Source organism: Eleutherodactylus coqui, chromosome 1, assembly GCF_035609145.1.
Source record: "Eleutherodactylus coqui strain aEleCoq1 chromosome 1, aEleCoq1.hap1, whole genome shotgun sequence".
Classification (NCBI taxonomy): Eukaryota; Metazoa; Chordata; class Amphibia; order Anura; family Eleutherodactylidae; genus Eleutherodactylus; species Eleutherodactylus coqui.
The window spans coordinates 452,785,188-452,813,126 of record NC_089837.1 but is presented as its reverse complement, the minus strand read 5'-3'; the positions used below and the strand labels follow the sequence as shown (position 1 = coordinate 452,813,126).

At 42.3% G+C, this 27,939-nt stretch overlaps 1 long non-coding RNA gene across 1 annotated transcript in view; it reads left to right on the top strand.

Moving 5' to 3' along the window:
• LOC136612863 (uncharacterized) overlaps positions 1–27,939 on the top strand; it is a 75,688-nt gene that overhangs the window by 34,025 nt on the left and 13,724 nt on the right. The window contains exon 3 of the long non-coding RNA XR_010790423.1: positions 14,403–14,573. This is a non-coding gene — a long non-coding RNA (uncharacterized lncRNA). The remainder of the gene's footprint in view (positions 1–14,402; positions 14,574–27,939) is intronic.

The following is a 27,939-nucleotide window of genomic DNA, read 5'->3' as shown; positions in this document are numbered from 1 at the left end:
AGTTATGATGGCAGAAAAAAATAGTCTGTATTATTGAATAATCTCAGCCATTGTGAGTCTGTTACTTAATGCCCTTCTTATGGTTTCCCCCCCCCCCCCTTTTTACTGACATTAAAAACGTCTGTCACTTTTGGGGAGCCAATTATGTTCCTGATACAGAATAAGGAAGAGTATGGCAGTTTTAAATATCCTAGTTACAACTTTATTGGTCTCTGTAAATAAATTTTCCACTGACCCATTCTAGTTTTAGACCTTTCTTTCTAAAGTTATCTAAAGATGTCACATTGCTCTTGACCCCAACGTTGCACATCTGACTGCTGTACAGAATATGGCCACAATCACCGTTCCCTATATGAATCTGTCTGCCGATGTGGTATGACTTCCTCAAACGCTATGTGCAGACTACTTGCTCAGCCAGTACTGGTCTAGATGTGCATTGTGCAAGAGATTTCAGCAACCCTGCCAGGAATCTACGTTTGTGCTTTATTGGTTCTGTTTACCTTGGGTTATACTCAGAGGGTAGGTCAGATTTTTGGCACGCATGCTTATGTTTCATGTACTTATTGATTGAAGGATAGGTTTATGCTGGTCTGACTGACAATTCAGCTTTGAAAGTTAAGTGCTTGGTTGCCTCCCAAATTCACCACTTCAAATACGTGATCACGAGTAATACCACAAGGACTGAAGCTGGCCTGCTGGATGAAATACAACAATTGTACAAAAACAGTCTTTCTTTTCTGCCTATTTCTGCTTGGTTTCATATGGAAGGAGATAGCAGTTATCTGATGTCAGACATTGGACCCAACAATGGAGGGGACACCTGGCTGTGTCACTGCTTACAGAAGCCTCGACTTTATTTTGTATTCATCAGGATATATTTACTCTGTAAATAAATATTGGACTGAAATCTGAGAGCCGGAGAGGATGATGAAGCACTGACTGACAGCGACGGAAGCCGCACCATAAAGAAGCAAGTGAAATGTGGATTTTTTTTTTCACCCACTGGTCACAAGACCATGTTACTGTTCCATGGTGGAGCTGCAGTGTTGACAATGGGTGAATAAATCCATACTTCACTTGATTCTTTGGAGGTCTTCTCCTCGTTTGACTTCTGGAAGCATATTGCACCCACATTCTGTGAAGTTATTTGCTACTTTGCTGCTCTGTTCTGCATATCTATGGACTGAAAGCGGGCTATGTGGTGTAGTACTAGCCAAAGTCAGAAATGTGACTTGGCCTGTTCGATATCAGCACATTCGTTGGTAAAGGGACATTGGTCAATCCTTTCCACCACCGTATGTTATATATATTACAGTTGTTTCCTTGGATGTTGGATTATCACTACAGGGCATGGAAATTTGTTTTTTTGTTAACTTATCAAAAGAAACCATAGAACAGGGATTCCCAATTGGGGTGCCATGAGAACCTACCAGGGGTATCCTGACATGCAGGCTGGGAAGAAATTGGCAACCTTAGACTTTTTTTTTTTTCCTGTGACAAGTAGGGCTATTTTTCTTTAATATCTTTCTGTGTGTGTGTGTGGCTTTTTTTTAACACTTATAGTTATTTCTTTTCTTGATATAATTACACTAAAATAAAGTGTAGGAATGGGTTCCTCATGTGTTAGACATTTTGATGTATACAGTAATATGTATGCTTTTGGATTACAGGGCCCATGCGGTGACAGTTTTGGTTGTCATCGGCTTTGGGTTAATTTCTTTTCTATGTATTTTTTTATTTTATTCTGTAATTTTGTTTTACTTATAATTATTTTTTTAACTATCTACCCTGTTTCCCTGAAAAAAGGCCTACCTGGAAAATAAGATATAGTATGATCTTTAAATAGTGTCCAGGTAGCTATACATGTAAAAATGAAAATTTTTGCTCCAAAATATAATAGAACACCCTGTCTTATTTTCAGGGTCACGCGGTATTTCCCCCATGTCGTCATAGAAGACCGCTGAAGGACATTCACATGACTTTTTTTAAATTTATTTGATACTTTTCCACTGTAGCTGAGGCATCCATAGGAGCCCCAGTTACAGGAGAGAACCTCCTCTGTAGGGCCAATAGTCACTGGCAGAGCTGATCAGGGTCTGCTGTTTTTTTTACCGCGGATATCTGCGGCATAGAGCTTATTGTTCTCTACTGTCAAAGATAAACCTGCAACCTTGTGTATGGACTGCATATGGCATCCACGTCAAGTGACGGCACATGAAGTAGAAACAAAGCGTACTGCGCATTACCGCCTGCACGAGTACGGAGTCATATGCCGTACATTATGCCACCGTATGCAGGGACACGGCCGGGCTCCCAGCTGGAATCCACTGTGGGCCTTCGTAAGCAGATTCCGCATGTGGCCATGTGAGCGCGGCTTAAGTTTTAGAAACCTCCTCCTGTGGTTTGATGCCATCACCTGGAATCCATTACTTTGATGCTATAGACCGAACTGTCATTGACAATTGTCTAGAGTAGTTTATTGTGTGGGTGACTCTTAATATTTCGCACCTGACCTTGGTTTATTGGTCTTATTCTACCAAGCAGGTATCCTCCTGCAGGATTGTTATCACTCCTAAAGTTCCCTTTTCAGCACAAGGATAGTGTATAACTTTCAATCTATTATACGTGCACGTTTGTGTGTCTTCACCATACCGCAGCATTCTTTATTTTCCATCTTGCGGTAGATCATGTGGATGGGATAAAGGCTTGTGTACTAGAGCTGTATAGCAAATATTTCCTGCAACCACTTGTAACTTTCTGCACTCAAATGTGGGCACCTGACAAGAAGTCAGGTGGCTGCTAGGTGAGGATACATGCAGAATACAATGAGGTTTTCTTTGTATATGCAGTTACTAACTACATTTGTTTTTGTTTTTTTCATTCGTGCACAACTGAACGAAAATGGACCCGAGCAATTGTCTCATGTATTAACACATTATTTATGCAAATACTTTGAATACTAGCTGCATTCTTAATATGTATCACTCAGCCTTGTGTCATAGTGTGAACATCTGTACAACCATTTTATCAGTAGAGGAAGCGGAGTTGTGTTCACTGCCACCTCCAGGCCTGAGTCACACGTTGGGTAATCATGGTCACTGCTAATTAGTGGAGAAGGTTGCTGGTAAGATGTAGTTATTGGAGAGCATCATGAATGGAGGAATCCAGTGGTGCTCTGACATCTCCACATATATGCACAGTGTGTGATTCATGCAGTAATCACATCTGTTCCTCATTAGGATCAGTGTATATGAAGGGTATAAATTAGATGAGCCATTACAGTTCTGTTTTTTTTATTAGATAGTTTTGACTTCGTGAACACGAGTTAATAAACCATTCAAAATGGCAGCAGTTTAGGTTTCATGGTCTATGTTTAGCCACATAATTAGGCAGACGTCATTGTGGCCATCAGCTGTTGACCGTATAGGAATCAACCGTTTATCATCATTTATGCAATCATGAGCAACAGGATAGCAACACATTCTATGTTCTGGATGCAAATACTCCTGTGGAGAATAAGACACTGAATAGATCTTGGTGAAGAGCGGTGGCCCCCAACGTGGGGCTCTCTGGCTCTTGCAAAACTACAAAAAAAAACCTTACAATTAAAGTCTGCATCTGTCAGGGCATGCTGGGAGTTGTAGTTTTGCAATTGCTGGTTTAAAGCCGGCTTCACACAGGTTGTAAATTCTGAGGACTTTTCACGATGGAAATTCTGCGGCACTTACAGTACAAGCAATATATGGAGGAGATTTTAAAAGTCCCCTTGAGGCCTCCCTCACACAGGAATTTGCAGAAACTCTGCGATTACTGCGGGTTCAGCAGCGTTGTCATGCGTTTTGGCTGTCAAACGCAGTACCAAGTTCTGCCCGGTTTTCAGCAGCGCTGAAACCGCTGCCCTTTTTTTTTAATGGGCAAAGCATAGCTGAAAACTGCCAAAAATAGAATTGCATCGCTGTCAAAGCACAGCTGTGATGCTGTGTTTTGACGCTTGTGTGAGCAGTCCCATTGAAATGGATGGAAGCGTTGAACAGCGTTTAGCGCAGCGCTAACTTCTGTACAAAAACGCCTTTAAGGGAGGCCTAACATGGAGCAGAATATTACTGTAGAGTTTGTAGCGTCTTAGAAAAAATGCTTTAGACTAAATCCACAGCATACTTGTCGCATTTGTCTTGGACTGCTGACAAAACCATGGACAATAAGGTAGCAGAGCAGTCAGGACAAGCATGTATGCTCGCTAATAAAGTGGCTTAGGTGCTAGAGCTGATCGAACAAAGGGGTACCAAACTGAGCGGGGCACTCTGAACCCCTCTGACAGAATATGACTCTAAGCAGAGCACCTGCCCTGAAAGGGACAACCCCACTACTTGCACAAAGCCAGGTTCAAAGTCAGAGGGGAACTAGAGTACAGAAGCTGGGGACAAAGCGATACTGCCAACAAAGGAGAAGAAGACACAGAATACAAAACAAACACCAGGAACTAACCAAAAGACAAACAAGAGCGGTAAACTGACCAGAGAAACAGAAGTATAACCACCACGTCTGGCCAGGAAGAGCTGGATTATATAGGGAAAGGGAAGAAGCTGTTTGGCTGGCAGAGCTGTCAATCAACACAGACTGCTCAGTGACTGACATAAGTAATGAACCTACTGATTAGCTGACAGAGCTGTCAATCACCAGCCACAGCCTTAGGCTGGATTCACACAAACGTATATCGGCTCGGTTTTCACGCCGAGCCGATATACGTCGTCCTCATCTGCAGGGGGGGAGGATGGAAGAGCCAGGAGCAGGAACTGAGCTCCCACCCCCTCTCTGCCTCCTCTCCACCCCTCTGCACTATTTGCAATGGGGAGAGGCGGGACGGGGGCAGGGCTAATTCTCAGAACTTAGCCCTGCCCCCGTCCTGCCTCCTTTCATGCAGATGAGGACGACTTATATCGGCTCGGCGTGAGAAAACCGAGCCGATATACGTTCGTGGGAATGCAGCCTTAGATAATAGGGTTAACTTATCCTTGCTGCTAACTAGTCAGAACACAACCAACTGAAGTAAAGGTGTGCTGGCAGTGACATGACAATACTTATTTAGGTACCTTTCACACTGGACGGAAACGCAATGCAGGACACAGCCAAATCCGCAGCTGCAGCATTGCATACCAAAATGCGCAAGTATACTTGCGGATTTTGATGTGGAATTACAGGCAGGTTTTAAGCCATTTTCAATTCGGCATCAAAATCCGCAGGTAGCCAACAGATTTTGGTGCAGAACCAACTGGCTTGCGGTGCATTGTGTGGCCTATTCCGACACATGTGATGGGTCTCGTATGATGCAGTTTTTAACCCTTGAAATACAAGGGTTGAAACTCTTAGCAGATCCACATCACTATACTTAGTAAATTCCGCAACGCTGAGATGCTTATTTATCCACTGTGGATTTGTGACATATTTGCTGTGGAAAGCCTGCCGCACACATGCCCTGTGTAAAGGTGGCCAGCAAATGGACTCAGCCTTTCAGATGTAGTTTCTGTAATAATTAAACTGTGCATACAGTTGCCAAGTCTGCTCCTTGGAAATCTGTTCTGCCATTCAGAACCTCCTCCTGTTAAGGCCTCTTTCAGATAAGTGTATTTCCTATTTAATTCAGGTTGTGCAGACCAATGAAAATCTAGGAAGCTGTTTACATGGGCGTATAAAATACACACCTTTAAAAATGCAGTATGCACTCGTTTCATCCATTTTACAGATGTAATGCACCCACTATCTGGGGAAGGATTAAAACAAGCTACATCCATATTTGCATTCAGTGGTTTTGGTTTTTATATGGCATAAAATCGATGCCTTTGCCCAGTAAAATATGTCAATGAAAGCTGTAACAAATACGGATTACATACTGATGCCATTTCATCTCTAATACATCCATATTGCTTATCTATATTATGGACATCTTGCAATATGCTTGTGTGAAAGAGGCCAAAGGGTTCATTTACATACAAAGATGATCGCTCATAGGTCATTTTGAATAAATTACTACTTTGTACTAATGCCTATTAGTACCAATTAGTAGCGTGTGAGCCATCGGGAGCTGTAGTCGGAGAACAGACAACCCGCTGTTCTCTGAATAAATTCTGTGTTCTGCCATGGGGCTGACAGCTGAGACAATGTTATCAGCGCCCCCCCTCGGGCAGAACACAGCGTGCAGTCCTTAGCTGTTCTGCTGAACAATGGATTTTATGCCAAACTGAAATTCGTTGTTCAGCAGAAAAGTGAAAGATGGGCGCATTTACACCGAACGATTATCACTTAAAAGGCTTTTGAGCCAATTTTGAGTGATAATCATTGTGTATAAAAGGTCCTTAAGATTGTAATTGGAAAGTATCATTAAACAACTATTTTTAGAAGCTTAACAATGGGCATTCTGGTTGTTCGATGTTTATGTAGCTGAAAAACACTCTTCTAGTTTAACATAAAAAAACGAAAAAAAATAACTTGTCACTGTTGTGTCACAGCATCTGCACTAGATGCAGAACACAATCAGGTGGAGGCAAACTAGGCAATTGCCAAGAACACCTGATCTCTTGGGGGTCCTGAGCATGACTTCTTCAGTGATTTATTCCTACTATTAACTTGCTGCTGCAGAAGAAATGCAGAAATATGCTTTTATAGCCAATCCATAATGGTGGTCCTTGTAACACATGCTGGCTCTGCCCCTCCTGACATCTTATTAGGGTATCCACATACATGGAGAAGGTTGGTCATTGTTGTACCCTTGTCTGTTGTGGCACTGACATTGTGTGCCTGATCATCCAATCGGCTGCAGTCATGAGCAGTGAACCCTAGTCGATCAACTACTGATTACCTATCCTGAGGATAAGTCCTCAATAGTATTTGCCAGGAAAATCCCTTTTAATGAGATGTTGGTAGTCTAGGAAAGGATGCCTTGAATAAGTTTGCACCACCTTGGGGGAGGGAGAGGGTTATAGAGGGGTTTGAGGTTTATTAGTCCCACTGCCTAATTATAATGTAAATTGTTAGATTATACAATGGACAGGAAACTTTCCAAGTCCTAATAAAATATATAGCTTAAATATAGTTTAGACTTAAGCATTTTCACAGAGCACATTTGTTCTTGGTTATTGCAGATTTCGGTTGCTGTGGTACTCGTGAGTTGGGGAGTATCATCTTTGTCTTATGCAACGGTTGACAATTGAAATGAGGAAGTGATACTTTGCACGTCGCACATTTTACATATATTCAACATAGGTTTTGTAATTCAAATATTCCTTCCGTATTTTCAGTCTACATTTTTGGTCCTGTTTCTTTACATGTATGAGAAATACAATATGTTCTTAACGGTATGCATATCTCTTGGCTGGAGTCATTCTAGTACTATACAGCTTCACAAACTGGTTTTCCTCCTGAGTTGTACTCGCTACTCAGCGTTACAGCACTTACAATAACTCATAACTTATTATTGTACTACGTGTTTGGCGGTTTGAGGCTCTGTTCACTTCTGCGTCGTAGTTTCCTTCATAATTGAAAACCATGATGGTGGACACACAGACCCCCTATTGACTTCTAACAAGGGCGGTCTGCTACCACTGCAAAGTCTGGAATGGTGTTGGAAAAGCTACATGGGCGCTTCGCTACACAACCCCTTTAATCTAGCTAAAGGGTCTTTTACATAGGCAGATGATCGTGCATGAACCTTCATTCACCTGATCATCTATCTGAATGAAGATACCATTGATCACCCAACAAATGTGCAAATGACCAATTCTAATCGGACCAAGCACAAGCAAACACTCATTGATCAAGTGATTGTATCTTTTGTGCGGCACATCATCCTGCGCTCAACACTGATGTGTTTCAGCAGCAATGGAACTACATGTGTCTGAACAATCGCACTAATGATTGTCCAGGCAGTAGTGCTAATTGCTCCATGAAAATGGAGTTGAGCAAGCTCTGACTGACCTATAAAAACCTCATTCAGGCTCCTTTCTAGAAGGTCTGCTATGTAAAAGAACTGTAAGACTTTTTGCACATATGGAGTGTTTCTGCCAAGACTCACTTAAAGATGCACTTTGACCCCCTACACCCTAAAGTACATATACATCCTTCAGGTGTAGGGTTTGTACGGAGCAGGATCAGAAGCCAATCCTGCTCCATACTCGACAGGTGCTGCTGCTTTTGACAGCTGATACCTGTCTGTATAACTGTTTAAATGCCCTGATTTAGAGTTCGGGGATGAGTTCATGAGGAGATGTTTGGTTTTCATGGCATCTCAGGGACTTCTGAAGTTCCTAGGACTGCCATGAACAAATGGCTATCAAGGCATGCCTGTGGCATGTCTTAATAGACTGACAGTCAGAATACAGTATAATGTTATACCATGGCATTGCTTTATACTGTAGGAGCAATAAAGCTATCAGCCCCGAAGAGAACTAAAAACAAAGCAAAAATAAGAGTTTTTTTTTTAATTACAATCTAATTTTAAAAAGCCTACAGACTTTCTTGCACGGCACTTTGACCCCTTTTGTATTACCTTTTGGATGATTTTGGTGTCATTAGATTTGTTACATCCTCACCACGGACATAAAATCCTAACATTTTGAGTTTGACCTTGCCTGACAGGTCACTCAATGTATTAAAGTTCCTATGTTAAGACTAGTGGCGCTGTTGTGCTTCAGCGTTTTCACGCAGACCACTAGTCCGCATTAAAAAAAATTTAATAAATAATAAAAAAAATTTTTTTAAATGTCTGTGTATTGCCCCATAGGCTATAATGGGCTGTTGTGCTAGCCATGGAATTACCCAGACAGCACACAGCCTGAAAACATGTTATTGTGCCGGAGGCCTAGGTTTGCAGTGGCAGAGAGGCAACTAGAGGGCACAAAATAGACTGAAGGAAAAAATGGCCTTGTAAGAGTTGTTGGTGTGTATGTAATATCCGCCGTGGAGTTATATGTACTTACAGCCTATTGGTTTGCAGTGCCTGTATTGTAGAGAACCATGTTGCATACTATTGAGACAGTATGAAACATGAGGCCCTCACATCACTGCCATTTCCACAGGGTATCCTCTTTGTAGATGGCTGCCAACAATGCACATGCTCCCGTAGATGAGGTATTGTCTGGTTCAGTTCCTGCCTAATTATCACTGTATGATTCATTAACTCTATTTCCATGTATTATCAGACCATGTCCATCCTCTCCCACAAACTGGGGGATTTCTGAGGTGTGCTCTTTGTCTTATACAATGGCGTGATATTTGACGAAGAGGTCTAACAACCTGGGACTTTCCCTGATTGTGAAAATTGCAGCCATATTATATACATATCTGTAGCCTTTGATCAACATTTCTTATGTGTGAGGAATTTTGTTTTTTTGCAACAGGAAGCATGAATCCGGTTAATTCGGTTATTACAGCGCACATCAAGGCCATGGTCTGATTATGGACAGTAATATTTCCTTATTACAATCCCTAAATATTGGATTCTGCATTAACTACTGTGTTCTAGTGAACTGCCTGACTGTCCTTGCAAACCGAGGAAAGATAATGCATGTATCCTGGGTCCGCCACCACCCAACTTACTTGATAGCCATTCAGTGATTCTGTCCAGGCAGGAAAATCTGTGTTACGGAGTTTAAAGGGGCCCATGCACCTTCAACAACTATTGGCCAGATGACAGCAATTTTCCCTGTTTCCCCCTATACACGATTGTTTGGCTCATCTGAGTGTATGGCTGCAGTTTACACTGCTAAACAGAAGGCTCTGGCGCGGGCTTATCACATCGGAAGCAATGGGATTGGGTGTTAAAATTCAACTTCTCCAATCCTTCTTCTTTCCCCCTGACGTCATCTGTTGAGGACGGTTGAGCCCTCCCTATATATAAGGGTATGTTTATGCAACGGATTTTGGCACAGATTCTGTTCCAAAATCCGAGCCAAATCCATGTCCCATTCATTTGAAGGGTAAGTCACGTCACTGTCTTCAGTTTATGAGCTATGGATTTGAAATTCACATTGCAGGAAAAAGTGACCTGTTAATTTTTAATATGGAGCTATGCGGAATCTGCATTGGAGATTCTGCATCCTGCTATTTCCCATTTACACGTGGATTTGTGACAATTTAAGACCTACCTGTGGGTTCCTGCCATAGTTTAGAGGCCAAAAGATCTGCTTCTGATTTCACCATGTGAATATGCTGTTAGAGTTGAGTTGTCCAGCCCCGCGGTTTTCCACGGGTTCGAACTAAACCCTAAGGTGCCTTAAGGGAATCCCTGACTCCACAATAGCAATAACTCCCATGGATTTTGGTGGAGAGGGCCACCTTGCATATGCATGCAGTGCTTTTAAACGTAGCGGTGATAGGAGTCAGTTGGGTTTTGAATTCCCAAGATGGTGTTGGGGAACCCCAGCAACTTTTTTTTTTTTTTTTTTGCTAGAGCCCTTCAGCACCAGTCAATCCTGCTTGTAGGCAGTATACCAAGGAGCAGCCTATATAGTCTCCTGTTATTCTAGAAGCCTTTAAAGGGAATCTGTCATGACTCTTGAGTCCTGTAAACTGTTATGGGGCTTAAAGGTGAGGGAACAAGGGAGCCCGGGAAACTGTTTCATACTCACGAGGTGACCTGTTCCAGCATTGTGTCCGCGCAAAGTTGGTGCACGTAGACAGCATGACTTTCTGTGCGTGCATGTCCCATAGAGATGAATTGGAAATGTGTGCACCATCAATTGTGTGCATGCCAGCTTCACAAGGACAGTGCTGGAACGGGTTGACCAGAGAATATGGAACGCTGCTCCCTGGACTTCCCGTTCCCTCACCTTTTTGCGACCCATAATGTAGGTAAGGCTCACAGGTCTCTTTACACAGCCTGATAATTAGGCAAGAACGTAAGAATATACTTTTACCCAATCAAGCCATGCGAAGATGCCGCTGATCACTTGTTGCCAATCAGTGAGAATGGCGTAAAGGCCCATTTACTCCAGACGATGATCGCTAATCGGTGTGTCTAAATGTGCGCCCATCGTGCGCTTTTCAGGCACTGCTAGCTGATCGTTAAATTCAGTTCAACCTAAAAATCATTGGTCAGCCTTATCAGTAGTTCTCCACGGGGAGTGTTGATGGCATTGTTTCCCCCTGGAGAACAAGGGATCTGAGCTCAGATAATAGCCTTGGGCTATTAACTACATTCAGTGAAGGCTTATTTGCATACCCAATTGGTACTTAAGTAGCTGAGTAGCTACTTACTGCTATGAGCGATCATTTTGCATAAAGTATTCACTCAAACTGTCGTTTGAGCTTTCTTTCAGCGATCATCTGTTGGTGTATATGGGCCTTCAGTCATTGTGACGATATCTATAAATGTAAGGGGACCCTCCACAGCCCTACCACTGATTTTGAATAGTAAAAGAAAGTGATGTGGAGCAGAGCTGTACTACTCCCCTTCAGTGCAGTCTAATCTCTAGTTCTCCCCCACAAGTCCTCACTCCCAAGGGGACAATTAACTAGTGAATTGGAAATAATGTATGGTACCGGGGATGGCTCTGTTATACAATGGAATCGCCTCATCATGCTATAGTCGTTAGTGAATAGGTGACTCATCACCACTCGGTTCAGTCTTTAGACGTACATTGCAGTGATGTATAGGGAAATTTTCCTTTTCTTTTTTTTTTTTTTTTTTAGAATGTGACATTAATTATGACAGCAATTTGCTAAACTGAAATAAATCTATATTTCCTCTACACTGTTTAGGCCAACTTCACACAGGCATAAGCACACTTGTGCTGCATATTTGTGTGATGGGCGTTACATTTTGTGTGAGTATTTTACTGTATTTTCTGTGCATACATGTCCTGCATATTTGTGTGCCCCCAAAAAACACAAGCATGGTCCCATTGATTTTAACAGGCAATTAAGCGATATGCGCTCATGTGAAAGAAGCCTTAGACTGCATTCTCGGGTGGGATATGTGATGCAGCTTTTTGGTACGGGTATGTCCACAAAGTACAGTATGGTGATGCCCATGTATGACACTTCCTAAAGCTCCATCCACACCGTAGCAGCATTTTGCAAGAGTAAACTTCCCGTTACATGATAACTTGGCCTAAATGTGACTTATTTCAGATTTATCTTTTTTTTCTATGATGCTACTCTCTTGCTTTATATTACAAGCTTCCCATTGAATATCCAAATATGAGGCCAGATTAGGATACAGCAAGGCAACAAAATGCTTAATTTTAGAAATGTCGTGTCATGTCTGCAACTGATTACCGTATATCAGCACTATCCAACTGGCCTGAGTGGTGACGGACTGATAACATAACTTGCACTTCTGTGATAATACAAATGGATAGAACAGTATGGTAACACCACAAGAGTACATTCTGTACTGAACTGGTTGCAGTGACCCGACCAACAATATATGTAGCAACTTGCTCCACTTAATCAATGGATGGCTTTAGAATTACCCTCCTCGGTGTTACCCCCGCATGGTGCGTGCTCAGAATCGGACAGAGGTTTTGCAGCCAACCAGACCTTCTCCTCCTGAACTGTTCACTACGAGGGAAAATACTGTATTATGTTGTGGCCATTCAGATGCTACTGAGTGAGGGCTGCAGCTCTTCAGCAGGTTTGACTCCGAGAGGGGTCCCAAGCAGGAGACCCTTCCTCTGACAACCATATGGACAGGGGTTGTCCTTTGAGACCCCATCTGTTAGTCATTTAACTGCTCTAATTACTTTATAAACTCACTCTATACAAAACATTTTGGTTTGTGGTGTTTCTGTGGCATTTTTGCCGTTTTACGCCATGCTTCATATTTCAACTGCTTTCAGATGGACAGCACCATTTTTTGGTACCAGGGTCCCCTACTGTGTCACCAGCTGAGGTTGATTGTTTTAGGGACCTTTCGCACAGGACAGAATTTTCAACCAATGTGGATCGTGTTGCATTTTTAAACCTAGAATGACTTCTGAAAGGTCTAGCGTTATTTTATGCAGACTTAACTTACAGCCGATGCAATTCTGTAATTAATCTGCAACAAAAGTCTGCAAGGCGTCCTTAAATTCCACAGTGGAAAAGTTTTCTGCTGCAGAATTAAGCTTGTGGTTTTGAAGTAAAGACCTGCAGATTTTAACAGGTGTGGAATTCATGGGGATTCCATTGTGCTGTAGAAAGGTCTACGCAGGCCAGTTCAGTCCCATGTAAAAGGTCCCTTAGTCCATGACTATTTCAGCACGACAGGTAGACATAGCGATGACCTAGTCAAATTGTGTTCACAGTTGTCACTGCTGTCACTTATCAATAATCAAAATGTGATCGCCCCGTAGTGATGAGAACCTGACATGGAACATTGGGGGAAGTTCTCATCGGAGGAAACTTTGATGCTACTTTTCTGACATGTCACCACCACCACCACCCCTCCTCTCAGAACCAAATTCATCATATTGTCACATAATAATAAATTTGTCGTATCTTTACATGTGTCTTGAGATGGTTCTACACTTCACGTGTATGTGTGTGTGTGTAACAACTTATCAGTAAGGGTCGACCTTCTGTGTGATTGTTCTCAGTAAAAACCCATTTAGATGCAACGATCATCGCTCAAAATTCATAGTGTCGCAATTGAGCAATAATCATTACGCGTAAACGTGCGCCCATTATGCACTTTTCGTTAAGTCATTTGTTCATCCTCTTCGTTCAGTCCGCTTAAAATCCATAGTTTGGTAGTTCGCTTATCGTTTGGTTTAAATGAAAATTGTTCGTTCTACGATTTTTCCCTCTTTTTTTAACCTTCACTGATGCACGTGCCATTCAAACAAACTATCGTTCAATTATTGTCCGTTTTCCAACGATAATCGTTACGTTTAAACAGTTGTCTTTAAAGCAAAACTATTGCTCACTTTGGGCACTTAACGAATTTTGAGCGATGATCGTTGTGTCTGAATGGGCTTTAAGAGAAACCAAGTGATCTTGTAGATGTGATACCTTTTTAATAGCTAACAAAAATACATGATGTAATGGCAAGCTTTCGGGTTCTTATCGACCCTTCATCAGGCTAAGCTCGCTGTAACATGTATTTGTGTTAGCTATTAAAGGGTATCATATCTACAAGATTACTTATTTCTCCTGCTGAGAAACCATCACACTTAACTGGCTAACAACGTACCAACCCCTTTTTTTTTTTTCATATGTGCGCCCCAGAAGGTAGACAATATTTTATGAATATCCATTATTTAGACGTTATGGAAGTAGAGTGTATTTACTCCTGTCGGTTTACATGGCACATTATGGTGTATGTCCCTATCTTTTAGCTGTATTACAGCTCAGCTAGAGCTGAAGCAGGGAGATTGTAGAGGAGGGCTGGACAGGCTTTTGACCAACTTTTATCTCCTTCTCCCCAGAGGCGGCGAGGGTTATTTTAAACCCTCACTAGTGGCCTTGCAGCAGTATACATTCTTGGAAGACGTATACTGACTAGTATAAACCCTGCGGACGTGTGTGCAGATTCTAGACACTGGATCTTGGATTTGTACAGGTCTAAAAGAACTGGATTTCAGGAGTTCTTGTTTCAAGTAAGTTGATATATTCAAAACGATCAGCACCATCTGTGCAAACCTTTATATTTAGAAAAGCAGGGACCAAATGCCCATGAAAACTATAAAATGTGACATTACATTTTTAACGATTAGTTTGCTGGGGTTTTGTTAAAAGCAATGAGTTTGTGGGTTCCATAGATTGTGAAGTTGATGTGTGGGGCGTGCTGAGGCATTACTTAAAGTTGCTAGACCCTCATGAAAAATCTCAAAACCCAACTTTATTTGTACCAAATGCACTTGCACCCCTAAAAATATGCAGAGATGCCACTACATAGGGATACATCCAGGGCTTCCACATTACGGGGCTGATTCGCTTTGTCTGGCATTTTACATGCTGATCTAAGTGTTTGACAAACTTATTAAGATGCACAAGCCACTCAATACATTTGTTGCATTTTTTTGGGCTGCCCATATATCAAATGTGAAATCTGCACCAGCTATGAACTACGCAAGGTACTGTTGTAATCTACAGTACATCTCATGGGCCACTGGCACCCCTGTCCCTTACCACTAAGCCCCATCAACTTTAAAAAGTATTAGAGCAAACCTAAAACTGCAAAACTACATATTTTGGCTCGACTCCTCACTTGTACCAAAAATTGCAACTCTTTGATGCTAGAATTGGTGCAATGGATAGCCTAGGGCCCACCTAAAATGTTTCTGCACTCTTTATAATAGTACTCTAGATAGTTACACAAGTCCCCTTTCCCTCCCCAGACTGCAGGTTCCTGTAGATGCTGTAAAGTAGAACTCGGAATGATAACGGCAACTCATGCAATATGGCTGCCAACATAATCACGTGTGTGTATAAAGAAAAAAAGAACCTTAATTATACACACCACATTCCCTTTAACTGGCCTTCCATAATATAGAGGGAATCAGTAGCAGCTATTGACCTCTTCACAGTCCTTCCTTGTTTCACCGAAAATAAGACAGGGTCTTATATTAATTTTTTGCTTTAAAATATTTCTTTTTTTACATGTATAGCTGCCTGGACACTATTTATAAATCGTGATTGGTCTTATTTTTGGGGTATGTCTTATTTTTGGGGAAACAGAGTAGATCACCAGGGTATGTAAAATGAACCCCTTCCCTGACTTGGATATCTAAAGATTTGGAAAGTATGAGAGAGGTGGTCTATAGATTATTGAGTGGTCCTACTTTCCTTATTGCTCAAGACCCCATTTTTAGTAAAAACCAGCTGTGCTTCCCAGGACATACATTGCTAGAATAAACTGTGTGCAAACATTGTGACAACTAGGAATGTTAGCAGATTTGAGCTGTAAAGCCCACAGAACTATGTGGGTCTGGATTATAATACAGGCAGGGTTCCAAATTTAAAAAAAAAAATAGTTGGGCGTCTTTGGTTCCTGTCAAAAAATTTAGGAGCTGGATTATAGGTTTTGGTCTCCAAAATAAACTCCACATTATTACATGTAAAATAAATAAGCCTTTACACTAGACTGAGGACTGACTGACCACAGCATTTACATTAGATGGTGGACCGACTAACTTCAGGATTTACACCAGTCAGTAAATCAGTCCACAGAGACGGTTTAAAAACGCCTCTCATCAGTTCTGTGAAATCGTGATCCTCAGGCATATGTTCTAGGTGCATCAGAGGATCGCAAGTGTTTCCTATTGATTTCTAGGAGAAGTGTCACATTGCACAGCATGCGAGTGCCATGCAATGTCTTTAAAAGTCCCATTGAAAACAATGGGCCATGTGTTCCAAGGGAATGCCAAAAAATAAAACCTGCTGGGTTTTTTTTTTGTTTTTTTTTTCCTCGCAGTTTTGCTGCGAGGAAGAAATCGCTCATGTGAAGAAGTCCACTCAAAAGAAGAGTTCATATTCATGAAATTCTCACCAGTGTGAATGTAGCCTTAGGCCCAGAAAATCTTGCAAGATGCACAAATATGAACACTATTCTTTTGACTTGAGTCATATACATGAGTGATGCGGTGCCGGAAAAAATCACGTCATGTCCTATACTTTTGCGTTGCTCTGAATGCATCACCCATTGTTTTCAATGGGACAGGAAAACACATTGCACTGTGTGCGAGTTTCCTATGGGAAACCTGTGTCGATCAGCTACATCTGAGGATCTCTACTTTAAAAATACCTCCTATCATCATTTCAGGTAAAGAAAACTGCTTGGCATCTGTGTGTAAACGCACATTGGTGAGCTCTAAATTGGGCCGGCTATCGTGCTCTGTCATGTGTAGGTGGCCTTAGGCTGTATTTAAATAGTCTATCTTCTGAAAGTGGCCCATCTTAAAGATCTCTGAATTTAATCTTATATATTATCATTAAGGGTTAATTTACCAGCTGCTACTGATTGTTTGTTTGTTTTTTTTTAGCTTGGTTTTAAACACTGTCTGCTATTTAAGGAAGTGAGGTAACTTCCCAAATCAGGTGATCAAGACTCTGTTCCATAGAGTCAAAACGCGTCCTGCATCTGCATAGCATTTGACCTTTTATGTATGCACTTCTAATAATAAAGGTTTTTGAATTTCCACGACAAGAACAGTAGTCTTCTACAGTGTCTTAGCAGAATGCATATCAAGCCATGCTCGTGGGGTGGCTTGATAGACTGCCTGCCCGATCGCAGTATGATGTAATTCTATGGCAAGTCGCAAGTTGTTGTCCCTTCTGTGGGCTAAAAATAAATAAAAAGATCAATAAAGTTTACCTTTTTATTATGAATTTAAAAAAAAAGTTTAAATAAAACCCCTTTTGTCATTTTTAACAAAAGAATCTAAATAATGAAACAGAAATACATATTTGGCATTGCTGCATCCGTAAAAGTCCGATCTAGCAAAGTAATGCATTATTTACCCTGCACGGTGAACATCAGAAAAAGTGCCAGAATTCCCTTTTTTTGGTCACCCTGTCCAAGAAAAAATGCAATAAAAGCGTTCAAAAAGTTGTACCCAAACTACAGGATGTCCCACAAAAAAATGAGCCCTCGCACATCTAGGTCGGAAAAATAATTTACAAAAAATTAAATCTTTGAAAAAAAAAAAAATACAAGTCGTACAGCAAAACTGGTAGTATGGTAGTAATCGTGCTGACCCAGAGAATAAAGCTATCATGTCATTTTTCTTGCAGTTTGTGCGCCGTAGAAACTCCACTTTTATAAACGTTTCAGTACATTATATGGTACGTTAAATAGCACCAGTGAAAAATACAACCCGTCCCACAAAAAAGCCCTCATACAGCGACGTCGATGGATAAATAGAGGAGATTATTTATTTTATTTATTTATTTAGGAGGGGAGTAAAAAATGAAAATGGGGGGGGGGGGGGGACGGACAAAAGGGCCTAATTATTAAGGGCTTAACATCTCTGTAAAATGCTGTATTTAAGGAGGACCTGTCAGCTCTCCATAGATTTCCATTTTAGTAAATGCTTGTAGGTATCTGTTCTTAGACCTCTGTTGTTTATCTGTCCTTCCTCTTAAAAATTAGATTAAGGTGCCAACTGGGTGTTAGCAGTCGGTGATGTATCTCTACAGCCAACACGGATTGGACATGGTCAGACCGTACAGCGACAGCCCGGCAGGCAGGCAGGCAGGACTGGTAACGCCCAGCTGTCAAGTTAATTCATTTCTACTAGGAATAACAGAGGAACAGCACAATATAGAGTTATTGGAAAACCTGCTGTTTCATGGGGAATGTACATAGTAATGAAAACGGACAAGGCTGGAGAGCTGGCAGATTTTCTAGAAGGCCAGGCTCACACGACTGGATTTGTATATGGGATTCTGCCATCGGCGTCCGTGTGTAAAATGCCAGTATTGAATGGCATGCAGTTTAGTTTTTTTTCTTAATACTTGCGGATATGAATCTGGTATTCCACGAACGGAAGAAAAATCGCAGCGTGCTCCATTTCGCCGTGGAATCGGAGACCACAACATTACCATGGAACCTCTTGACATCAGCGCTCACATCCTCGGCCGCAGGAGTTGGTTTCCATTTCAATTCCATTTTACTATCATAACGAACTGAAACCATTGTCTGTATTTTTTTAAGTGATCTGTCTACTGTAAAGAGATGGCTTCTATTGGCTTGCTTCCATTTACGTGGACTCTTCATGGATCCGTCTTGTATGCTTCGTCTTCTAACCTTCTGTGCACGCTCATTTAAAAATGGGTCTGTTACATTGACATGACTTTGTTCAGTTCTGTCATCCATTGTCTATAATGTGATTAAATTAAAAAAAGGAAGTTTGATTTCCCTTTTCCCCACGGAAACAATAGTGCAGCAGTCTACGCTAGGTCCATTATAAAAATGGAAAGGGAACGTAACAGACAAACTGAACTGAAACACTTGTCTGGCTGCTTCTGGGAGGGAACAGCTGAATGGAAAATAAAAGTGCAGATGTGAACGAGCCCTTAGTTGTGTACTTATTGCTCTATTCCCATTGCAATCCCATTCCGTGTGGATTTTAGGGTTTTGTATTGGACACTGGTGCTCTTTGAAGGCTCATACGTGTTCTGCATAGAGCCTGGCTTGTACATAGCTTGTAGTCCACTGCCGTGTTTTCACAGAACCTGCACATCCATATTGACTTAAGACTGCGGCCGGACTTACTGAAAGATGATTTTCAATGCAAATGAAATGGGTGAATATAACTTTGGAACAATTTGAATGTTTCCATCTGTATGTAATAATGTTCACAGGGCACCAGCGGCATGTGATCAATGCAAATAGATGTGTTTAGCATTAGCAATGAAGTATTACATAAATGGATAAATAACAGAAGGTGTTTCTTTTAGTATGTATGTATATTCTTTCGTTTGTTTGTTAAAAAAAAAAAAATCTTCAAGGTTATCTTGGCAAGAAAAGCTTTTCGGGAAGTTGCTCAGCCTGCTGTACAAACATATAAGTACTTGCTATCCTCCCCCTGGTCCTGTTCCAATGGTGCCCAATTCCCTGCGGCTCTTTTCTTTCTGCTGCAGCAGTCATGGTATCCGCAGTCATAGGTGACCACTGCAGTCAGAGACGTAACTTGAAGCTCCTGGGCCCCAATGCAAAACCTGTAACGGGGCCCCCAACTATAATGCTTTATTCATAGTACTGGGCTCCCTATATGGAGAAGAGGCCTTATGGGCCCCTCAAGGCTCCTGGGCCCGGGAGCAACCGCATCCCCTGCATCCCCTATAGTTACGCCCCTGACTGCAGTCACAGGCTCATATCAGCTAGTGAGTAGCTACAACAGTCACCTGTCCTATGCCAATATCCAGCACCAGGAACCTTGGAAACTAAAATCCTCTTTAGGCTGCCTTCACACGAGCGATTAAATCATGCAATGAGAGGGTGACTAAAAAGCAGAATTATGAGACAATTGATTTTCAATGGCTTCTGTCACACCAGCAAAGATGCGATGTTGCAAGAGGAAAATTGCAGCATGTCCTATCTTTCTGCGATTGAATTTTTATTTTTTCTATTTTTTTGGACATGTACTTATTTACCCTCCATGTACTAAATCGCTCTTCTTTCCCTATGGAGCCTCATTTTGATCACATCCCCACACACAAACTTGTGATTTTCATGCAATGCGTTTTTAACCTTAAAGTCCTATTGACTTTCACAATACAAAAATCTCGAGGCAGAGATGCAAGGTTATCCTCGAGAAAAAGCATCACTCATGCTCAAAAATCGCAGGAAGAAACTAGCCTTATTAACTACTCCTATTATATTATTTTCCTGACTGTTAGGCTAAACCTGCAGTACATGAAATGGTATGTTATCCCTTTGTTAAAATAAAACTACAATTCATCCCTCAGTCTTGCAGGATTTTGGTAAAATCTGCACCTATTAGGGCATACTGGGAGTTGTAGTTTTATTGAAATGTTAACAGATGGAGGACCAACATGTTGATAAACTACAACTCTAAGCATGGCCTGACAGTTGCAGTCCCGGGGCATGCTGGGAGCTGTAGTAATCCTGTGCTTTGTGCAAATAACTAATTTATTTTTCCATGTCTGTGAGCTAAAATCTGCACGTTTAAAAACTGAGTAATTTTTAACCCTATGCAATCGAATTTTGGATTCAGGGTTTCCTAGGGGGCTTTCTCATTCTGACATTATACAATGGCGCCACCTGCTGGCTCAAGCACGTACTGTGGTATGGGACATGCTGGAGAAGCCCCCGACAACAGAGCGGCCAGTAATATACAGTAAGAATACCCTGCTGGATGTCTTCCAACATCAGAAACTGTACAGCCTTCAATCAGAATGTCTTTAGATGTCAGACAGTGGATTAGAAAGGGTTAATATGCAGATTGTGACACATCAGTCCTGGGTGCAGGCAGCCAGACAGTCCTGATTCAGTGGAGCGGTTGTGGTGGTGGTGCTGACAGTGGAGAAGGCATAGTAGAACCTTCATCAGGACCAGGCAGAGGGGCCAGACTGAAGGAAAATGGGCAGAATATTGTGAGACAACACGACATATGACTCCCGTAGCAAGATCAGTTGGGATAGGCACAGCGGAAGCGGGATAGTGGGCTTTCTCCTGCCCCTGGCAGGCACCAGCATGGGCAATGTATGCCATTTAGGGGGAGGTCTGCACCTTGTACCTAGCTCACACACTGCTGCATGCAAAGAAAGTAGCCATTTCGTTACAGCCACAATTTGCTGAGGCGCGGCTAGTCGCAAATGGCAACTAGACTAAAAAGATCTCAGGTTCATTTGCGACCATTTTGGTCACCATCTGGAGCCCTGTCAGTTGAGAGACCTTTCACAGAGGACTGAATCAGTACACATGGACGTTTCTGCATCACAATGTTATCCTTTTGGGGCTTGAATTCCTCACTTGTTAAAATCCGCTTGTTTTTACTGCAAAACCCCAAGATTAAATTCTGCAGTGAAAAAACTTTCTGCTGCAGAATTAAGGACTTCTTATGGAACTGTTGCGGATTTCTAACATGCAGGAAACCTGCATGTTAGAAATTCTGCAATTAAACTGTGTGCAAAAAACAAACCACAACAAAAAAAGTCATTCTTCAAACACTTTTTTTTTTTTTTTTTGCCTCTCTCCATTGACTTGAAATCTCACCTGTAATATGGATCAGGAATCAGGATACTGAATGTTTGTTTGTTTGTTTTTTTTCCTTCTGCATAGTCCCTGTCTGTGTGAAAAATGTAGTAGGTATGTTGCACCATAGAATAATACAGGTCTGTATATTGCCCGTGTGGAGTCAGTTTTGGTTTTTTTTGTTCGTTTTTTTTTTAAACACTCAACACACAGATGAAAAAACTAATGTTTCGGACGCCTAAGGCCCAATGTCCACAGGCAAATTAGAATTTTCAAATCCGCGCAGGTGACCCACGTGCGTGATCTGCACCCATAGGGATGCATTGGGCACCCGCAGGTAATTAAATACCTTCAGATGTCATTTTTTTTTTTTCCCTGAGATGCGGATCGCACGTGCGGGAAAACACCCGCAGCATGCTGCATCTTTGTGTGGGTCTCCTGAGGCTTCCATTGAAGCCTATGGGAGTCATCCAGTCCCGCGGCACATCCGCACCCGTTATTGTGCTGTACTGCGGGAAAGCAGGCAAAAAAAGTGCACGGCGCATTCGCATGGCAAGCTTTCGGCACGCCGAGCACATCCGCCGAGTCGAAGAAAGAAGATCCTGCCGTGACTGAGGGCAGATCCGCAGCGTCCGGACAGGTGAGTAAATGAGATTTTCTCACCTCATGTCTGCGGGAAACGAGGGACCCGCTGCAGGATTCTGCATGGAGAATCTGTGCAGGCCCGAGTTTCCCTGTGGACATGAGGCCTAGATAGGTCAAGGAGGCCCATAGCAGCATGAGAGGTTCAGACGAGACCTGTCAAACTGGTTTCGTACATCACGCACTAGTTGTAGGATCTTTCCGCGACACAACCTCACAACTACGTATGGTACAATGCTGGTGAATAGGCTTTTAACAAATTCCTATTCGCTAATAGTGGAAAGATCCTCTGTGGATTTGAGTCATGTTTTGGATCTTGAAATCTTGTAGAAAATTCAGTGTGGATTTCGTTCATTTCAATGTAATGCTCTAAATCGTGTGTGGATTTCAATGCGGAAATACAACAGATTTTTTTTTCCACTGCGTCTGGAAGTAGCCTAAACTATCGGGGGTGAAACTGGACCCATAGGCCTCCAAGTTTTCTAAAACTGTTTTTCTAACCTGCCATTAAAAGCGACCTTGTGGGCCTGGAGAAACAAAGATGGCCGCCCAGCTTCTCTAACTCCCTGATATACAGTGTATTTAGTATTCATCATTAATCTAGGACAGTACGCAGTGTTTTCCATCCCCATGAATGCACTGGCCGGTCAGAGCAGCATGTCATGTCTTAGATTACCATTGCATTGGGTAAGCAGAGAAGCGGTGCAGACATCTTTGTTCGTCCAAGCCCAGAGGGTGACTTTAACCCTTTCTAATCCAATTTCCCCGCACACTTCCCAGCTATTTATTAAAGGTCCAATGGAGCTCTGTCCTGCATACTGTTAGAAACATGTTTAACTTTGTCCGACATTGGAGCTATGCAGGGAAGTCTTAATGCTGGACAAGGGCCGACATTGGATTGGAAAGGGTTAAGGGAGTGTGCCCACCAAGTGTGAGAGGAACAATAAAGCAATGTACCTCTACTACATACTGTAATAATTATGCTTGTACACAACTTGATGACCGTAACCGCTAAAACTGCTAGGCCGGGCTAACATCTGCGCTGGAACCTCCATTCGAAGGTTACATTGCAGATCTCACACAAAGTACCAGAAGAAATAGTGCTGCACGCAGGGCTATAACAAACTCTGCCGTCATTACAATTATTTTGGCAAGGGATCCACAATGGCTTACTGCACCCACAGCTTTCCCTTTTAGGGGAGAACTAGCGTTATATTTTGCCAGATTTTCAACCATGTGACAGAAAGAAAATTGCAGCTTCTCCTATGCTGATCCATTTTCATAGGACAGAATTGACTATTCAAGTTGGTGAGTTCACAAAAAAGCGCAGATAGAGGACATCTTACACATCAAAAAAGAGAAAATCTTTCTATTCACACACTAAGCCGGACACTCATCTGAATAAGACCTCGTTTGGTTTGTTACAGAAGTATTTTGTTCCCGACCATGACCAAGAGTTGTCATAGAACCCTAGCCTATAGCAAACCTGTGACAAGTATGGGGTCTGTAGGACTTCTCGGCATATGGAGAAGGTTTCCATTCACTGCCAGCAGGCAGAGATCTTGTAAGTAATAACAAATTAGAGCCTAAGCATTTTCAGAAGGTGCATAGGCTTGGGGCTGATAGAATTCTGCAGCTACAAGCGTTGGGCCTTTGCAGTCTAACCAATATTAGTGTTTTATTTCAGCTCTTCTCTGATCTCTTGACCCCCTTCCTGGACAGACAGAGCACTAACAGTTCTTGGTGATTGGCGATGGGCCATATTCACTGGCATGCCTTAGAATCAGAGCTGATTCTGTGTTAGACCCAGCTGCCCTGGCATTATAACAAATGTCACAATATTGGATTACTTTTTGCCTGGAGCTGGATGCGTCTGCTCAAGCAACTAAAAAAAAGGGGGAGGGGGGGATGTGCTCCCCATATGCTCTATTCGAAACTATTTTTTTTTTTCCCATGCTTGGGGCATATTCACACAAATGCGTATTATGCGTGCAAAATTTGACCACGCAATATGCAGTGAATAGAACACACAGATTTCAATAGGTTTGTTCACATGAGTGTATTTTGTACTCATTTCGTTCGCGCAAAAATATAGGCACAATAAGCAAATACGTTTGTGTGACACGGGCATTAGGGTACACATTATACACTCCATTGGAGCAGCAAATAACAAAGTGTTCTAAAAAGGTGGCTGATCAGGAAGGATAGTGGTAGGTCATATTCAACATACATGGGGGGTGGCTCTTCTCAGGACCCCCTTTCCCCAAAATACTTCTTGTATCGGAACCACTGTAGTCCACAGAAGTACAGAACTCCATGCCAACTGAGGCTGCTAACACAGGCGACACGATAAAGCCACCAGAAAATCGCATCGCTGGTCCGTGTGATATCACTGCGGTTTCTCATGGTGATAACATGACTTTTGTGTTGCTACAAAGTCATGTGATAGGATTTTCAGGGAGGCAGGGAGAGAGCCTTAAAATATGAGCCCTACCCCGAAAAAAAAGCCCTAGTTGCATCAATAAAAGGGATATGGTTTTTTTTTTTCCTAAGAAGCGCTGCCGGGGACCAGGAAGAAGATGCATCCGAACTGACTGTGCCTCTTAGGTGATATATGTAGGGAACGGGTGAGGGGGGGGTTTGCAGCTAGGGCTTATTTCAGGGCTTTTACAGTAGGATTTACTACTGTAAAAAGTTGAACCACACGAAAACCTTGTTTCCGTGCAATGCAGCACATAGGAAGGGTCCAGAGGAAAACATGAGCTACAAAACCTCGCAAATCGCAGCTCTATAGAACATGTGGCGATTTGGTAGTCTCACAATGTAGCAGGCTACAAAACCTTGCTCGTGTGGGAGAGCCCATAGGAAATGCATGCTCTACATACATCTGATTTGTCGCACTGTGGGGAAGCAGCCTGAATCTTGGTCACTAAAATTAGAAAGGCTTGCCACAAAAAGTGAGTGGAGCCGCAGCCTTCGGCCACCTTCTTTTGTGAATAGTGTGGGTTTGGCCGCTTCTTCACTTGCAGAACGCCTATAGCATTTAAACCTCGTATTTCAAGGGCTACATTTCACAGCCCGATTCCGCAGCATAAATAGACATGTTGCGGAATTAGAATTGTGAAAATACTCTGCACCATGTGAAGGGGATTTTTAAAATCTCTTCCACGTGGCTTGTAATGTAAATCACTGCAGCATTTTCACTGTGGATACAGCCCATGTTATGATAATCTGCAGTATTGCACCTTCATATGGGGCTGCACAGATTTTAGCTTTAAAGTGGGTGCACAGTTAAGGGACCTTTCACACGCGATGGAATATTTCCATGACACTCAGTGGAATTTGCCACTTCAAAAATCTGCATTTAGACATGCGGAATTGCTGACAGATTTAAACCAGTTTTCAATTTTTTGTATCAAAATCTGCACATTGGACTTCTCTATGCATAACCACTCCAACTCATGTGAAAGGTCCCTAAGATGACCCAATTTACCTTGCATACTTTAAACAAAGGATTCTAGAAAGCGGATCTCCAATCATCGTTATTGTAGTTTAGAGTCCTTCTACCACCTTCCCTGGAAATGCTGTTTGGTGTTTCGCATACATATTAAATGGACTGACTTTTAAAATGTCCATTTGTAATGGGTTTGGAGTACATTATACCGGAGTAGGAAAATGTCATAAAGCACTGTGATGTAAATGGTGACTTTGTTATACATATATTTGGCCTAATGTACTCCTTTTTGATCCCCATGTGCAGCAGAGTATTAGGGCAGCAGAAATGCAGTCTTGAGCTCTCACTCTCGACCTGAAGGTTGTGTGTTCAATCCCCACATAGTCAGGTGGCCGGCTCAAGGTTGACTCAGCCTTTCATCCTTTCGAGGTCAGTAAAAGGAGTACCCAGCTTGCTGGGGAGTAAAAGATGACTGGGAAGGCAATGGCAAACCAGCCTGCAAAAACAGTCTACCTAGAAAATGTCACGACGTGACGTCACCCTAAGAGTCGGTCATGACTCAGTACTTGCACCAGGGGACTTTACCTGACTCATTTTTGACCTAATAGCGGTTACTCTTCTAGCTTACTACAATGGATATAAATGGACTGATCGCATGCAGTCTGTAATTTAACTTCATGTCCTGAACCAATAAACGCACAGAGCTGAAGTTGCAGAATGGATGTACTTTACACTGAATCGTGCCATAGTGTCTGTCTTGTGCTGTGATTACAAGTCCTAGCCATTTCCCTTAAATGCTGTGGTTACGGCTCTCTCCTGCCGAACTTCGTCTTTCTGAAACTGCAAAAGTAGTGTCACCTCCAAGAAATATCATTATTTTACACAGTCACAGGGACAAGGCTGCCGGGATGGAACATATGGTTTCAACTATACTGTAGTGAAACCATTCTCCACTGATCTAAAAATAAAGAGACAACAGATGTCCGATTAACCCTTCTGTCCTAGTTATGTGGGAAACCTTCTCCATCCTGCAGATTCTTACGCAAGTCATACGACTACATTCTGCTACATGTAGGCGACTGTTAAAAGCTGATGAACCACCAAGTGTAACTATATATAGTTAGAAATAAGTGCGTATATGCATTAACACACTGACACGCCAAAAGTCTCGGGAATGAATACCATGTAGAACTCCTCTGGCCTGGTGAAGTGCTGCAACTTGATGTGGCATCAAATCCAGAAGTGGACAGAAGACTTCTGGAGGGATGCTTAACCGTGCCATCTGGTTAGCCACCCACAGCTCCATGATATCTGTAGGGTCTCTAAGCATTTATGGGATGTGGTGGAGAGGTCCAATTTTACTCATATTGTGCAAATGTGCAGGCCATACGATTCATAGAAACACTCCACAATGCTCCTCAAACCAATTCCAGATAACTTGGGATAGGCCATCTGGCCTATCATTATGGGGATACATGAAGGGCTGTAAATGGACACTAAGGAGTGAAACATAGTGAACACTGATCAATGGCTTGTTTTAGGTGGATCAGTGCCTCAACCCATGCCATGAGAATACATCTCACCCCAGTACAGAACCACCACCAGCCTGTATAGTGCCTTGTTGACAACTGGAGTCTATGACTTCATGGGGTCTGCACCACACACGAACTCTGCCATCAGCCCTAAACAACTGGTACAGTGACTCACACATTGCATCACATCACACTACCAATCTTCTAGTGTCCAGTTGGCAGCCTCACGAGGCCAGGAGCGGCGCTCTGGGTTTTCTGCTCCCATATCTCATGGAACCTAAAGAACGGTCCACTGAGTTGCCTCTTGCTTTGATTGTGGATGTGATTTCTGCCAGTCACTTGTCTGTCTGCCTGGACAATTGTAGCTAGATGCTACTGGTCGTGATCGTTTAAGCACCTGTGGGTGTCCACTTTGGGCAGTAATGGCTCCTATGGCATTTTCCTGTTACACACATGGCACTGTGTACAAATGTTAAATGCCTGCACAATATTAGAAATGGAATGTCCCATCTATGTAGTATCTACTCTGATATCATGCCTCGTTTGAATTCTGATAAATAATTGTCATCTTGCTATGAGCACCCTGCCCAGTGTTCAACCTCACTCGCAAGAGAATACCTCACCACATAAGGCCCACTTACACTGGACGAATGCCGGGCAAACTATGCCCGACG